Below are 17,143 nucleotides of genomic sequence, written 5' to 3'. Positions count from 1 at the left end.
GGACTGCATGGGATACAGGTGGGCAGATCTGACCTTAATGCATGCTGCATATAACTCCTATGCTGGGGGCTACCCTGTTGTGGCATTTCTCCTGGACCGAGTGAGTGGCCCACTGTATTACATCCTCTTGGTCTCATGTGTATGCTACTGGGGACAGTAACTGGGTTGTTTTGATATACTATTCCTTTGCACAGACAACAACTGGACAATTCTGATATACTAAATATACCCGCTAGCGGTATCTGTTCAGTTTTGATATACTACATTTATTCATAGCAGCAGCTGGACAAGTTTGATATACTATATTTCCTTGCGGGCAACATCTGGACAGTTTTGATATACTATCTTTGTTTGCGGGTGGTGACGGGACTGCTCTAGTACGCTACATTTCTCTGATTCCCGCCGCTAGATCGGCCATGATGGTCAGACAACACCAGAATACTGCGGCCGCAGCAAAATTAGAGAAATATGCCAGGTACCCTCCGGTACGAACCCAACGCGGGGAGGATGCACAGTCGACCTCGTCGCCACTACCGCCATCACCTTCTAATAGCTCCTCCTCTGTGGATGCTGCAGATGCCGCTTTACAGAAAGTACTAGATGCGGTCACCGCCAGCGAAGCCCGCTTGGCCGACAGGATCGGTCAGGTCCAGGCGGACTTATCTATCATACACCAGGACCTTCAGCGAGTACGGGAAAGGGTCGGTGAAGTTGAAACGCGCACTTCCACGCTGGAGGACGCTGTTTCACCACTCGGTAGGCGTACCACCGCTCTAGAATCCCAGATGTCGGAAGTACAGAAAAAGATGACGGATATGGAGGGAAGATTGAGACGGAATAATGTCCGCTTCGTCGGCCTGCCTGAAAAGGAGGAGGGTGCCTCCCCCGAAAAATTTCTTGAACGCTGGCTGTTGGACACATTTGGAGCGGAGGAGTTTACCTCGCATTTTGCAGTGGAGCGTGCTCATAGAGTCCCGATGCGTCCATTACCTCCAGGTGCACCTCCCCGTACTTTCATAGCCAAGCTCCTTCATTATCGTGATAGGGATGTAATTTTGAAATTGGCCCGCACTAATGGTCCTCTCAAGTGGAACGGATCTCCAATTTCAGTCTTTCCGGATTTTGCTACTGACGTTCAAAAAGATAGGGCTCAATTTGTTCCTGTGAAACGTAGGCTGCGTGATTTGAATATCCCTTATGCTATGCTTTTCCCGTCCAAACTGCGGGTGGTCTCGGACGGAGAAACTAAATTCTTCATGACTCCTCGCGAAGCATCGGTGTGGCTGGATAGCCGCTTCCCGGCAAGGCGGGCGTTGGCCGCTGATTGACCCCCTGCACTTAGTTTCTCTGCTAACAAGTATAATGTTTATTGAACATATGTTATGTTATATGCGAGTGCTGTCTCCGGAGGGGTTTTTTTTTATTTTATTTTTATTTTACGTTGGTGTTTTGTAATGTGCGGCTATGCTGGGTCTCTGAAGGCTCTTTGCGGTTTATTATGGGGCGCTGATGGGAATGGGTAGTAATGGGTAGGTGAGGAGAGTATTTGTTGATAATTCCGTATTGTTGTACTGCTTTACAGTGCTCAGCTCCGTTCGCACATCTACCTCCTGTTGCCTCCGGTTAATGTCACTGCACAGTTCCGTTCGTCGTTTGTTTTTTTTTTGTTTTTTTTTTAATTTAATTAAATTTATTATTTTTTATTTTTTTATTTTTTGTGTGGTTGTTTTTTTGTTTTTTGTTTTGTTTGTCCATCTGCTACGGGTTCGTCCCACTATGTAGTACCTAGATTTTACTGAGTCGGGGTTGCTGTGATGGCCTGAGGGGGGGATTTTGACTTTAGCTGGGAGTTTCTCCTGCCTCGGGGTCATTAAATTCTTGGCCCCCTTTTTGGATACTGGATTTTGGTTTTATTTTATACCAGTAGAGTATGTAAAGGTATTTTTCTGCTGTAGTTATTATAGTTAACGTTCAGGGGGTTTTGACTGTTAGGGAACCAGGTATGCTGCAAGTTTTGAGTGGTATACGGGGTGGGGGTTGGGGTTACATACGGATAATGTTGTTCTTTTGTTTTTATTTCCAGATGTGCAATGTGCTTATTTCTATTATGTTTCTGTCGCGACTAATCACGGGCATCATTTTTTTACTGTGTGCTGGAGATGGCTGGTCGCGGGTGATCTGCTTCATTAAATGGATGCTATGTTATGGCTTTGATTAGGCTTTTGTCGTGGAACGTGAGGGGGATCAATGACAAAATCAAGCGCTCCCTAGTACTGCGACAGATTAAGCAATATGCATCGGATATAACCTGCCTGATGGAAACCCACTTAGTGGGTACTAAAATTATGTCTCTCAAAAAGCCATGGGTGGGCTGGGCTTTCCATTCCATGCATACCGCAGCGTCCCGGGGAGTGTCGATCCTAATTAAAAAATCTGTTCCCTTCTCGTTTGATAGTGTGCAAACAGATCAGTGGGGTAGATATGTGTTTTTAAAATGTAAAATTAACTCCATCCCCCTACTGTTGCTGGCTATATATGTGCCTCCTCCATACTCGCACGATATGCTTAAAAAGGTATCTGTTTTTATGGCTGCATCCCCTGGGGTAGCCGCTATTTGTATGGGTGACTTTAATAATGTTTTAAACCATGAGATGGATAGGTTATCTGCGGCATCTTCCAACCCACAGCCTAAGCGATCTCCGTTTGCAGATACTATTTCTGAGCTGGGTTTGGTTGATCCCTGGAGATTGAAGTACCCCGATCTGAGGCAATACTCATGCTTTTCACACTCTCACTCTTCCTTCTCCAGGATAGACTTGGCTCTCCTTTCCCGGGAACTTTTGCCTAAAGTTCATAATGTTAAATATGAGACTAGGGGTATTTCGGATCACTCCCCTATATCGTTACGTATTGACCTAAACTGTCAGCGAGGACAGGCAGTGTGGAAATTTAACCCATTCTGGCTGACGCATATGGGTGAGGGATCTGAACTGGAAGCTAGCTGGCTGGAGTTCTTTGATATGCATAGAGACACCACCGATATCTCCCTACTGTGGGATACATTTAAAGCTTTCTTGAGGGGAACTTTGATTAAACGAGTGGGAAGTCTTAAATCCTCCTTTAGGAAACGTGAAGCTGAATTGGAGGCCCGGGTTGTTGCTTCTGAGAAGGTATATATGCAGGATGGCGTGGATGCATCTAGGCTGGATTGGCTCACTGCTCAGGGAGAATGGAAGGAGTACCTGTGGGGGAAAACCCAGCACAGACTTCTCTTCTCCTCACATGTCCAATATGCTACAGGGGACAGACCAAGTTCCTATTTGGCTAATCTTGCAAGGGGGGACCGTTCCTCTCATACGGTGGTGGAGGTTGTGGATTCGGCCGGGACAGTGCTGGACCGCACCCCCCAGATTGTAGCGGAATTTGTTTCATATTATCAGGCGCTGTATAGTTCCAAATTAACCTGTTCCCCGCTAGAAGTGTGTGATTATTTGGATGGCATTCAATTGCCCTGCATTTCCAATGAAGCCAGAGCTCTTCTTGATGCTCCTATTTCATTGGAGGAGATTGAGGCGGCTATCACTGCTTCCCCTGATGGTAAGGCCTCTGGCCTGGACGGCATTCCATCGGAGTTGTATAAGAAGCACACTAAATTTTTTGCCCCCCAACTGCTTAGCTTATATGAAACCATCTTTGCCCAAAACATGCTTCCCCCTTCTATGGCGGAGGCGCTAATCATAGTGATTCCTAAGCCGGATAAGGACCCCAAGAGGGTCGAGTCATATCGTCCTATTTCCCTGCTGCCCACGGATGTTAAAATCCTAGCCAAGGTCCTGGCCTCCAGACTTAATCGGGTCATAACCCAAATCATTCACCCTGACCAAACGAGCTTTATGCCTGGAAAGTCCACTGCTGTTAATTTAAGACGCCTGTTCACTCATTTCCAGGTTTCTCGGGGGGAGGCTTGCTCCTCCATTATAGCCTCCTTAGATGCCGCAAAGGCCTTTGATTCGGTGGAGTGGGCCTTCCTATGGGAGACTATGAGTAGATTTGGCATGGGTCCTAACTTTGTCAGCTATGTTAAATTACTATATTCCCTGCCTATGGCCAGAGTCTCGGTGAACGGGTATGTGTCACACTCCTTCCCCCTGTCTAGGGGAACGAGGCAGGGCTGCCCTCTGTCCCCAGCTCTGTTCGCCATTGCTATTGAGCCTCTGGCATGTTTGATTAGAGCTAGTCCAGACATCCTGGGTATTAGGGTGGGCGCGAAAGAGGACAGAATAGCACTGTACGCTGATGACCTTTTATTATTTGTTGATGATTATGCTTCCTCTATGCCCACAATCCTCAATCTGATAAATACCTATGGACATTTATCAGGGCTCAAAATAAACTGGGATAAATCCAACATTACTCCACTCAAGGGCCCTATCCCAGTAGCCCCCTTGATCCATGTCCCGCTTAAATGGGTGGATTCTTTCAAATATCTGGGTATATGGGTGTCGAATGATCCCTGTACATATATTTCTCTTAATGTTATGCCTCAGCTTGTGTACCTTCGTTCAAAGGTCAAGATTTGGGGGAATTTACCTCTGACGGTGACGGGTAGGGTCAACTTGGTGAAAATGGTGTTTCTACCTAAACTTCTTTACATCCTCCAGCAGTCACCTGTATACATTAGCTTAAAAATATTCCGACAGATTGATAGTTTGCTATCTTCCTTGATCTGGGCAAGTAGGAGGGCACGGCTGAGGCTTGACATTTTGTCCAGGCCACGATTGCTGGGGGGCTTAGCCCTCCCTATTTTTAAATTTTACTACTACGCTGCGCAGTTGGCACACATATGGGTATGGGTGACTGACTCTGACACTCTTACTATACACTCACAACTGCTTTTACAGGAATATCCTGATGGCACCCCCTTGCAAATGATGCTCTTTGGGAACTCTAAATTGTCTAAGATCCCTATAATAAAACAGGCCATTCTTGTATGGAGGCAGGTGCATGTTTTTTTATTAGGCAAGGGTATAGACCCGGATACTCCGTTGGACAATGCCCTTGGTTTTCCAGAATTGACCTCGCTGCAGCCTGGGGTGGTGTGGAGGAGATGGGGTGTGACTTCCCTGGGACACCTGTATAATAGCGATATACTGAAATCCTTCCTGCAACTCCAACAGGAATACAATGTACCCTCTTGCTATTTTTACCGCTACCTGCAATTGAGACATGCGATTAATGCACAGTTTCCCGATGCCCCTCCGGTGATTATCGACTCCCCAGTCAAGTCCCTGTTATTAAACCTGGGGAATGGACATTTGGTGTCCAACATTTATACAAGTATGCTTCGGTCTCACTACTCTGACCCTCTGTCCCTTCTTAAAATCAAGTGGGAAACGGACCTGGGATCAATCTCGGAGGGAATATGGGAGGGTGCTCTGGGCTCTCCACGACTATCCACCACCAGCACTAGATATCAACAAATTCAACTGTTTATTATACACAGAGTATATATGACACCTGTGCGACTATGTCGTATAGGGTGTACCCACTCTACCAGATGTCCTAAATGTGGCAGTTTAGATGCAGATTTCTGGCATGTTATATGGCTTTGCCCCAAGATTGCTGCATTCTGGTCTGGTGTTGTTAATGCCCTGGTGTCGACTGGAATTCCATCTGTTGTGTGCACCCCGGTGACTTGTGTGCTGTCAGCTATGGAGGAGGACGCCCTGGATGCCCCTGCCAGATGCTATATAATTAATCTCTGTGGTCTGGCCAAGGTGTGTATTGCCAGGCTTTGGTTGGCCACAGAAGCTCCCACATTCCAATCTTGGGTGTCGCTTGTTAATGACACGGCCTCTCATGAGAAATATGTATACCTAGCCAGAAAAGCAAGGAAAAAATATCACGACTTATGGGGTAGATGGCTTGAGTCCCCATACTCAACAAGCCGGAATGTCTGAGTAATCGCTAATATGTGTTTAATATCTAGATATGTGGAGGTTTGCGATATGTGCCAGTAGGTTTGTGTGGGATTATAATAGCTAGATCTCCATCGGGATGGTCGCCTCTTCTTCTTATATGCGTTTTCTGTAACCTGCGACCAGCCACTCCTCTGCCCGTACCTGCTGTTTTGTATTGTAATGCACAGTTATGCTTCGTGGCATGAAACATATACATGTTCTGTACGTCAGCAGCCATTGATCACTTATAACATTCTATGTTGATTTCTGTGTTTTAATATCCGAATATAAGCCTACACATCTTTCGATGCTATGTTTGGAAAGTACTGATGTTGGGAATCTGCGCATTCCCCTAGTTTTAGGACCGTACTGTATTTAACGGTTTGTTTTTGTTTAATTGAAAAAAGGAAAAACAATAAAAGATTATTGAATTTAAAAAAAAAAAAAAAAAACACCAGCCGACCAAGACGTATCCGCCTGCTTCCTTGCATTTTCTACAGGATCTTTGTAATAGAAGTCCTTTTGAAAATATAAATGTACAGTAAAATTATTTGTTCAGGAGATCCTCAGTATTTTTCACAATATATATATTTCCCCAGCAGAGGGAGCTATTGCTACATTATAACATCCCTCTTGGTATCTATACGAGGGGGAAGGAATGGCGCCACTTAGAAATAAGTAAAATGTCTGTCACTGAAAAAGTTTGGGAACTTCCAAATCTCCTTTCTATGCCTAGGTAAACTCATCTTATACCTCACTATTCAGTGCCTATAAGTAATGCAGCCTGTTACATACATACATATATATATATATATATATATATATATATATATGTATATATATATATATATATCTCCATAGAAATGTCCGCACTCACGTCCAATAAATCATCACCATGGGGTGCTACTCATGATAACCCCGACAGGGTATCACATATACCAGGTGTGTTGGAAAAACCAACAGAGGGCACTCACCAGTCCATAAGAGTATAAAGGTTTATTGATACATCATAATCACCAATCGTGTGTCGACGTTTCGGCCCCTAGGGCCTTTCTCAAGACAGTCAGTGAAGACATCCAAACAGCATGCCAGTTACACACATACTGACACTGCCTACCGGGTCCCCTTATATAGCACATCAATATCAATCAATAATACAATCAGCCCAAATAGAATGCATGCAGTGTAATTCAAACCCCTATTATGCATATAGTATAACATCATGAACTCACAAAGCACACAGGGATCACAATACATATCGCCGGAATAGGCATCATTATTCAAACATCAGAGACAGCTGTGGACGCTGCGCCGCGCGTCCGGTGTTACCGGAAATACGTCAACCATATCGCGCGTTACCATGGCTACGGAGTTGAAAACATACGCGTCACCAGTAACCATAGTAGCGCGGCGCACATTTTAATGATGTGCCAACCGCGCAATAGAGCGTGTCATACCTGTCACTCGTAACCAAAGTAACCTCATACAACTAAAGATTGCAGAGCCCGGAAATGCTAGAAAAACAGTATGAGTTACGATTGCGCTCCACGCTGCTCCCCACAATAGTTAAACTCGAATTAGCCTAAAGCTCGCACCTATATCACAATGTGACCCAGAAGTTAGATTACCGTACTAACATAAACATCTGGTGCAGTATACCAAAATATACAGCAGACCAACAGTATACATACTATATATGGCTGATTACAAGTATAGTTATTAATTCACATTGAAGGGATTAACTCAATATCACATAGACTCCACATGAGCAGTTCAAAATGATATCAAACTATATCAATAAAGAACTAAAATGCAGGAACAGGGTTATGACACTGCTCATGGGCTGCAAATATATATATAGACAGTACATTAAAGTTAGTCAGCTTATCAACATCTATGTCATAACAATAGTACTATCAATCCCAAAATCCCTCGGCAGAATATCACCGATCAGACATGGGGATTGAACGTGAGACCTGTAAACCTAATAACATAGCACATAATCAAAGATGATGCTATAGAAGAGGACCCGGCAGAAGCAATACACCCAATAGTACCCCCAGGTTAAAAAATCTCGATGTATGGTGATCCATGTCACCAACACAAAGCCCTATACCAATAAAACAAACAATAATAATATAAACAGTAACCCTGTGCCTCTAGGTAAAGGGGTCAATTATTGACCTCTGTTCTACACTAGTTAATGAATAAATATGCTGAGTGGGTTGTTCTCATTAAGACCGCGTGGAGTTATAGTGTCCAGTCTGTGAATCCACCTTGCTTCACACTTCTTTAAGGTTAGAATACGGTCTCCACCCCGTAAAGGTTCAGGAACATGGTCAATGACCATACAACGTAATGAAGCTACTTGATGATTAGCAAGGAGAAAATGTTTGGCAACTGGTTTATCAGTACCACCCGATTCAATGGCCTGTCTGATGGAATATCTATGGTTTGCCATCCTATCCCTGAAGGATCTCTTGGTCATCCCTGTATAGTAGAGTCCACAGGGGCAGATGATTATATAAACCACAAAGGCACTGGTACACGTCAAGTTGTGTTTGATGGAAATTCTGGTGCCATTATGTGGATGGCGAAAGTCCTTACCACTGATCATAGAATTACAAGTGGTGCACCCCTTGCACTTGAAGCATCCGGTCCTTCCCGAGCGTAACCAACTCGAGGGTCCAACATTTGGTTGCAAAGTGGGACGCATCAAGAGTTGTCGCAAATTGGGACCTCGTTTATAGGCACACATCGGGGGTTTAATACCACGTAATTTCAAACTTGGATCAGTTGTTAATAGTGGCCAATTCTTTTCATATATCTTCTTGGTAATCTGAGAAGTATGGTCATATGTGGTCACATGTATCATCCGATTATCAGTGACTTTCTTCGGTACTTTATCTTTTGGGTGATTATAGCGATGATATGCTTTCTTGATACATCTCTCAAGTGTATTTGGTGAGTACCCTCGTTGCATAAACCTGGACTTCATCTCATTAATCTGTAGCTGAGCAAGTTCATTAGAGGAATTAATCCTGAGTACCCTCAGGAACTGGGAAATCGGTAGACTTTCCTTCAAAGTGGGAGGGTGTTGGCTCGTAGCCTGTAGCAATGTGTTCCTATCAGTCTGCTTACGGAACAAAGTAGTACACAGTCGAGGACCCTCCCTCCACACCGTTACGTCTAAAAAGTCAACAGAGTGTAGATCCATGTTGACAGTAAACCTAATTGGTTCGTCTAACGCATTAAGTGTTTCAACCATCTTGGTTACTTCGTCCCCAGTGCCAGACCACAGCAAAAAAACATCATCAATAAATCTAACGTATATCAAACATTTATGTCCAAATTGGCGAAAAATATAATTACGCTCATATATGGCCATATATAAATTGGCATATGCCGGCGCCAGGTTAGACCCCATGGCCGTACCATTTATTTGGGCAAAAAATGTAGAACCGTACAAAAAATAATTCTGCTTCAATACCAGCTCCACCAGGCTGGTCAGAAATTCAATAGGAGGTTGTTTATGGGCAGCTTCAATCAAATGTCGCCTAATAGCATCAATACCATCACTGTGTGGTATTACTGTATATAGCGACTGAATATCAAGGGTTACCAACCAAACTTCACCGACAGGAACTACAAAATCCTTAATCTTATGAAGGAAATCAGTGGTATCACGAACATAACTAGTAGTATTGAGCACCAAGGGTTGTAAAAATTGGTCCACATATACTGCAAGAGGCTGTAGAAGAGACCCCCGGGCAGATATAATTGGTCTACCCGGAGGATCTTCAAGCCGCTTGTGAATTTTAGGCAGTGTATAAATAATGGGTGTTATAGGGTATTCAACTTTTAAATATCCAGCTGTATCACTATCAATCCACCCTGCCTGTAACCCCAAGTCAATGGTGTTGTCGATGAGTGTTTTAATCTTATTGGTTGGATTCCCACTTAAACGCATGTATGTGGTATTATCAGCTAATTGGCGTCGGATTTCCTTATCATACTGTACCCAATCTTGTATCACCACTGCCCCACCTTTATCAGCGGGGCGAATGGTGATACTCTTATTATTCTTAAGGGATTTAAGTGCTTCCCTCTGGGCAAGTTATAATATTTGGGTCTTATGGTAGTACTAGATTGTTTATCTATTTCAGCCATCCTGATAAAGGTCTTAATACTTGCATTATAGGAAATCGGATCATATTGGCTAGGTTTCTTACATTTGGATGGAACTACCTGCTCTCGTACAGTTGTGGTACCAAACTGTTCTCTAAGGCGTAGCTTACGACTAAATTTATAATTATCAACTGTCCACGAGAATGCATCATGTGTGGTGGTAGGGATAAATGACAAACCTAGTGATAAAACCGATGATTCAGCCTCAGTAAGGGTGTGGGATGAAAGGTTAAAGATCAGGTTGGTGTCTTGGGTTTCCTGCCACTTCTTCTTATGGTGTCCACCCCGCCTCTGGTGGCTCCGGACCCGCCTCTTCTTCTGAAGGGGGGATACACATGTGTACCTGTCTCTAAAAAATGTTGTTGTCTAAACCGTCTACCATCATTGGAGTCGGTCGTCTCACCGTCAGAGGAAGATTGTGCCAAGGCTGCACCTCCCTGTGTGGCATCTCTAGATCTATATTGGCGGAAAAACCGTCTGCCCCTAGTATCTCCCTGATTCCCTGTTAACCATCTATACACTGTATGTAGCTTGTAGTCAGTATTAACGGTTTCAAGTTTTTTCCTTTTAAACTGTAATAGTTCCTGCTGATAAGCATCAATCTGGCTTTTCAAACGTTCAAGCCATGGTTCAGTTTTATCATTTGTCAACTTCTTAATATATAAACCCTTGAACGCTTCAATCTCACCTCGCAATTTCTTCAATTCAGAACTAACTTCTTCAATAACCAATAAGATAAGGTCAGATGAGCACTTATTGAGAACCGAGCACCATTTAGCACAGAATGCTGGGTTATTACGACCCAGTGTGGGTACATTCTGTACCCTAAAACCCCTAGGTATCCTTTTAGCTCGATGGTATTCACTAAGGAATTGACCATGTAGAACCAGATCGGTTTCTCGTTTCCTCATTCTTAACAACTTTGTATATAAATCAGCTGAGGTTTCAGCAGGTAATTCAGTGAATTCTACATGGTCATTGACCATGTAGAATTCACTGAATTACCTGCTGAAACCTCAGCTGATTTATATACAAAGTTGTTAAGAATGAGGAAACGAGAAACCGATCTGGTTCTACATGGTCAATTCCTTAGTGAATACCATCGAGCTAAAAGGATACCTAGGGGTTTTAGGGTACAGAATGTACCCACACTGGGTCGTAATAACCCAGCATTCTGTGCTAAATGGTGCTCGGTTCTCAATAAGTGCTCATCTGACCTTATCTTATTGGTTATTGAAGAAGTTAGTTCTGAATTGAAGAAATTGCGAGGTGAGATTGAAACGTTCAAGGGTTTATATATTAAGAAGTTGACAAATGATAAAACTGAACCATGGCTTGAACGTTTGAAAAGCCAGATTGATGCTTATCAGCAGGAACTATTACAGTTTAAAAGGAAAAAACTTGAAACCGTTAATACTGACTACAAGCTACATACAGTGTATAGATGGTTAACAGGGAATCAGGGAGATACTAGGGGCAGACGGTTTTTCCGCCAATATAGATCTAGAGATGCCACACAGGGAGGTGCAGCCTTGGCACAATCTTCCTCTGACGGTGAGACGACCGACTCCAATGATGGTAGACGGTTTAGACAACAACATTTTTTAGAGACAGGTACACATGTGTATCCCCCTTCAGAAGAAGAGGCGGGAAACCCAAGACACCAACCTGATCTTTAACCTTTCATCCCACACCCTTACTGAGGCTGAATCATCGGTTTTATCACTAGGTTTGTCATTTATCCCTACCACCACACATGATGCATTCTCGTGGACAGTTGATAATTATAAATTTAGTCGTAAGCTACGCCTTAGAGAACAGTTTGGTACCACAACTGTACGAGAGCAGGTAGTTCCATCCAAATGTAAGAAACCTAGCCAATATGATCCGATTTCCTATAATGCAAGTATTAAGACCTTTATCAGGATGGCTGAAATAGATAAACAATCTAGTACTACCATAAGACCCAAATATTATAACTTGTCCACAGCCCAGAGGGAAGCACTTAAATCCCTTAAGAATAATAAGAGTATCACCATTCGCCCCGCTGATAAAGGTGGGGCAGTGGTGATACAAGATTGGGTACAGTATGATAAGGAAATCCGACGCCAATTAGCTGATAATACCACATACATGCGTTTAAGTGGGAATCCAACCAATAAGATTAAAACACTCATCGACAACACCATTGACTTGGGGTTACAGGCAGGGTGGATTGATAGTGATACAGCTGGATATTTAAAAGTTGAATACCCTATAACACCCATTATTTATACACTGCCTAAAATTCACAAGCGGCTTGAAGATCCTCCGGGTAGACCAATTATATCTGCCCGGGGGTCTCTTCTACAGCCTCTTGCAGTATATGTGGACCAATTTTTACAACCCTTGGTGCTCAATACTACTAGTTATGTTCGTGATACCACTGATTTCCTTCATAAGATTAAGGATTTTGTAGTTCCTGTCGGTGAAGTTTGGTTGGTAACCCTTGATATTCAGTCGCTATATACAGTAATACCACACAGTGATGGTATTGATGCTATTAGGCGACATTTGATTGAAGCTGCCCATAAACAACCTCCTATTGAATTTCTGACCAGCCTGGTGGAGCTGGTATTGAAGCAGAATTATTTTTTGTACGGTTCTACATTTTTTGCCCAAATAAATGGTACGGCCATGGGGTCTAACTTGGCGCAGGCATATGCCAATTTATATATGGCCATATATGAGCGTAATTATATTTTTCGCCAATTTGGACATAAATGTTTGATATACGTTAGATTTATTGATGATGTTTTTTTGCTGTGGTCTGGCACTGGGGACGAAGTAACCAAGATGGTTGAAACACTTAATGCGTTAGACGAACCAATTAGGTTTACTGTCAACATGGATCTACACTCTGTTGACTTTTTAGACGTAACGGTGTGGAGGGAGGGTCCTCGACTGTGTACTACTTTGTTCCGTAAGCAGACTGATAGGAACACATTGCTACAGGCTACGAGCCAACACCCTCCCACTTTGAAGGAAAGTCTACCGATTTCCCAGTTCCTGAGGGTACTCAGGATTAATTCCTCTAATGAACTTGCTCAGCTACAGATTAATGAGATGAAGTCCAGGTTTATGCAACGAGGGTACTCACCAAATACACTTGAGAGATGTATCAAGAAAGCATATCATCGCTATAATCACCCAAAAGATAAAGTACCTAAGAAAGTCACTGATAATCGGATGATACATGTGACCACATATGACCATACTTCTCAGATTACCAAGAAGATATATGAAAAGAATTGGCCACTATTAACAACTGATCTAAGTTTGAAATTACGTGGTATTAAACCCCCGATGTGTGCCTATAAACGAGGTCCCAATTTGCGACAACTCTTGATGCGTCCCACTTTGCAACCAAATGTTGGACCCTCGAGTTGGTTACGCTCGGGAAGGACCGGATGCTTCAAGTGCAAGGGGTGCACCACTTGTAATTCTATGATCAGTGGTAAGGACTTTCGCCATCCACATAATGGCACCAGAATTTCCATCAAACACAACTTGACGTGTACCAGTGCCTTTGTGGTTTATATAATCATCTGCCCCTGTGGACTCTACTATACAGGGATGACCAAGAGATCCTTCAGGGATAGGATGGCAAACCATAGATATTCCATCAGACAGGCCATTGAATCGGGTGGTACTGATAAACCAGTTGCCAAACATTTTCTCCTTGCTAATCATCAAGTAGCTTCATTACGTTGTATGGTCATTGACCATGTTCCTGAACCTTTACGGGGTGGAGACCGTATTCTAACCTTAAAGAAGTGTGAAGCAAGGTGGATTCACAGACTGGACACTATAACTCCACGCGGTCTTAATGAGAACAACCCACTCAGCATATTTATTCATTAACTAGTGTAGAACAGAGGTCAATAATTGACCCCTTTACCTAGAGGCACAGGGTTACTGTTTATATTATTATTGTTTGTTTTATTGGTATAGGGCTTTGTGTTGGTGACATGGATCACCATACATCGAGATTTTTTAACCTGGGGGTACTATTGGGTGTATTGCTTCTGCCGGGTCCTCTTCTATAGCATCATCTTTGATTATGTGCTATGTTATTAGGTTTACAGGTCTCACGTTCAATCCCCATGTCTGATCGGTGATATTCTGCCGAGGGATTTTGGGATTGATAGTACTATTGTTATGACATAGATGTTGATAAGCTGACTAACTTTAATGTACTGTCTATATATATATTTGCAGCCCATGAGCAGTGTCATAACCCTGTTCCTGCATTTTAGTTCTTTATTGATATAGTTTGATATCATTTTGAACTGCTCATGTGGAGTCTATGTGATATTGAGTTAATCCCTTCAATGTGAATTAATAACTATACTTGTAATCAGCCATATATAGTATGTATACTGTTGGTCTGCTGTATATTTTGGTATACTGCACCAGATGTTTATGTTAGTACGGTAATCTAACTTCTGGGTCACATTGTGATATAGGTGCGAGCTTTAGGCTAATTCGAGTTTAACTATTGTGGGGAGCAGCGTGGAGCGCAATCGTAACTCATACTGTTTTTCTAGCATTTCCGGGCTCTGCAATCTTTAGTTGTATGAGGTTACTTTGGTTACGAGTGACAGGTATGACACGCTCTATTGCGCGGTTGGCACATCATTAAAATGTGCGCCGCGCTACTATGGTTACTGGTGACGCGTATGTTTTCAACTCCGTAGCCATGGTAACGCGCGATATGGTTGACGTATTTCCGGTAACACCGGACGCGCGGCGCAGCGTCCACAGCTGTCTCTGATGTTTGAATAATGATGCCTATTCCGGCGATATGTATTGTGATCCCTGTGTGCTTTGTGAGTTCATGATGTTATACTATATGCATAATAGGGGTTTGAATTACACTGCATGCATTCTATTTGGGCTGATTGTATTATTGATTGATATTGATGTGCTATATAAGGGGACCCGGTAGGCAGTGTCAGTATGTGTGTAACTGGCATGCTGTTTGGATGTCTTCACTGACTGTCTTGAGAAAGGCCCTAGGGGCCGAAACGTCGACACACGATTGGTGATTATGATGTATCAATAAACCTTTATACTCTTATGGACTGGTGAGTGCCCTCTGTTGGTTTTTCCAACACACCTGGTATATATATATATATATATATATATATATATATATATATATATATATACACACACATATATATATATATATATATATATATATATATACACACATATATATATATATATATATATACACATACATATATATATACATATATATACATACATATATATATATATACACATACATACATACACACACACACATGCTGCCAATGTAACGCTTGTTACACGTGCACTGACAGAACGGCATCAGGAAACACTAACCTCCGCAGGCCTCGTCAGACCAGTCCCCACTGTCGCACTTCCACCGTGTGGGTATGCAGTGGCAATACTAGGCAGGCGTTCTGTTGGCTGCAGCAGACAGTCTCTCACGCAGCTGATAGATCTCCCCAGCCGCGCGGAATTCACTGCAGCGTCTCTGATCCCTCGCCGGGCGCGCTCCGGGATCGCTCTGACTAAGTCCCATAGCGGCGCTTTGCTAGTGGCTCCCCTCACGCGCTGCATGATCTGGCTCTCTGGGATTGCTAGCGGCGCTTGTCAGCGGCTGTTTAGTGGGGGAGATTAGTCATATCCCCCCCCCCGGCGCGCTCTTTCAGCCCCGCTCAGTCTTGACCGCTGCGCCGCTGTGGTGTTAAAGTATCCTCAGGTGGGATACGTATCCAGGTCTCAGTGCTTAGTAGCACTGGTTATTAGTGAGCTGAGCCACAGAGGATATATATACCTAATGATTATTTGACCGGGGAAAAAATAAATAAAAACCTAACATGGGCCCCTATCATACAACCAGTACTCACTGCGCCCTTTGGATTAGAGGATCTCCTAGCAGAGAGATGCAGATACCTTCAATAGGGATCATTGTCTCTCCCATATTAAGCAGCCTTGTCCCCCTTTTGTTAGGTTGACGCAGCCCTTATTACAGATTTTTAGAGTTTTTAGTCAGGAGCTCAGTGCTCCCACGTGCTGTACCTCCAGCACAATTTTCAAAACTGAGGCAGGAGGGATGTGAAGGGGGAGGAGCCGGCTGTGCAGACGATGCTAATTTTAGATTGTGCCACACCTCCGGTTGCAAGCTTCACACCCCTACTGTATAGGACTCCAGTGTCCCCTAGTGGATGAAAGAGAAAATGGCATAATATCACAACAGGTATTCACATATCAGCCCATGGGTGAATACCTGTTGTGACATTACCTGTCTTGACAAAGGCTCAGATGGAGTCGAAACGTAGACATGCTGCTGATATGCCATTTTGATTGCTGCTTATTCTCATTCTGAGATGCATTTGTGAGGTACAATAAATATTTCATCCATTTGGAAGTGGTGAGTGCCTGTACTACTTCTTGGATAGAAAAAAAAAAAAAATTATATATATATATATATATATATATATATATATATATATATATATATATATATATATATATACACATACACACACATACATACATACATGTTGAGTATCCCATATCCAAATATTCAGAAATTCAGAATATTCCGAAATACGGACTTTTTTGAGTGATAGTGAAACCTTTCTTTTTTGATGGCTCAATGTACACAAACTTTGTTTAATACACAAAGTTATTAAATATATTGTATTAAATGACCTTCAGTCTGTGTGTATAAGGTGTATATCAAACATACATGAATTGTGTGAATGTAGATACACTTTGTTCAGTGCACAAAGGTACAAAAAATATTGGCTAAAATTACCTTCCGGCTGTGTGTATAAGGTGTATATGTAACAGAAATGCATTCTGTGTGAGATTTTGGTCCCATCACCATGATATCTCATTATGGTATGCAATTATTCCAAAATACGGAAAAATCCGATATCCAAAATACCTCT

General features: G+C 42.8%; 1 protein-coding gene across 3 annotated transcripts in view; it reads right to left on the bottom strand.

Moving 5' to 3' along the window:
- The window catches only part of PRPF40A (pre-mRNA processing factor 40 homolog A), a 266,234-nt gene that overhangs the window by 116,970 nt on the left and 132,121 nt on the right, over nucleotides 1-17,143 (bottom strand). The window lies entirely within an intron of this gene.

This window comes from Pseudophryne corroboree, chromosome 7, assembly GCF_028390025.1.
Source record: "Pseudophryne corroboree isolate aPseCor3 chromosome 7, aPseCor3.hap2, whole genome shotgun sequence".
Lineage (NCBI taxonomy): Eukaryota > Metazoa > Chordata > Amphibia > Anura > Myobatrachidae > Pseudophryne > Pseudophryne corroboree.
Note: the sequence above shows the minus strand (reverse complement) of the source record. Positions and strands in the feature narration are given on the sequence as shown.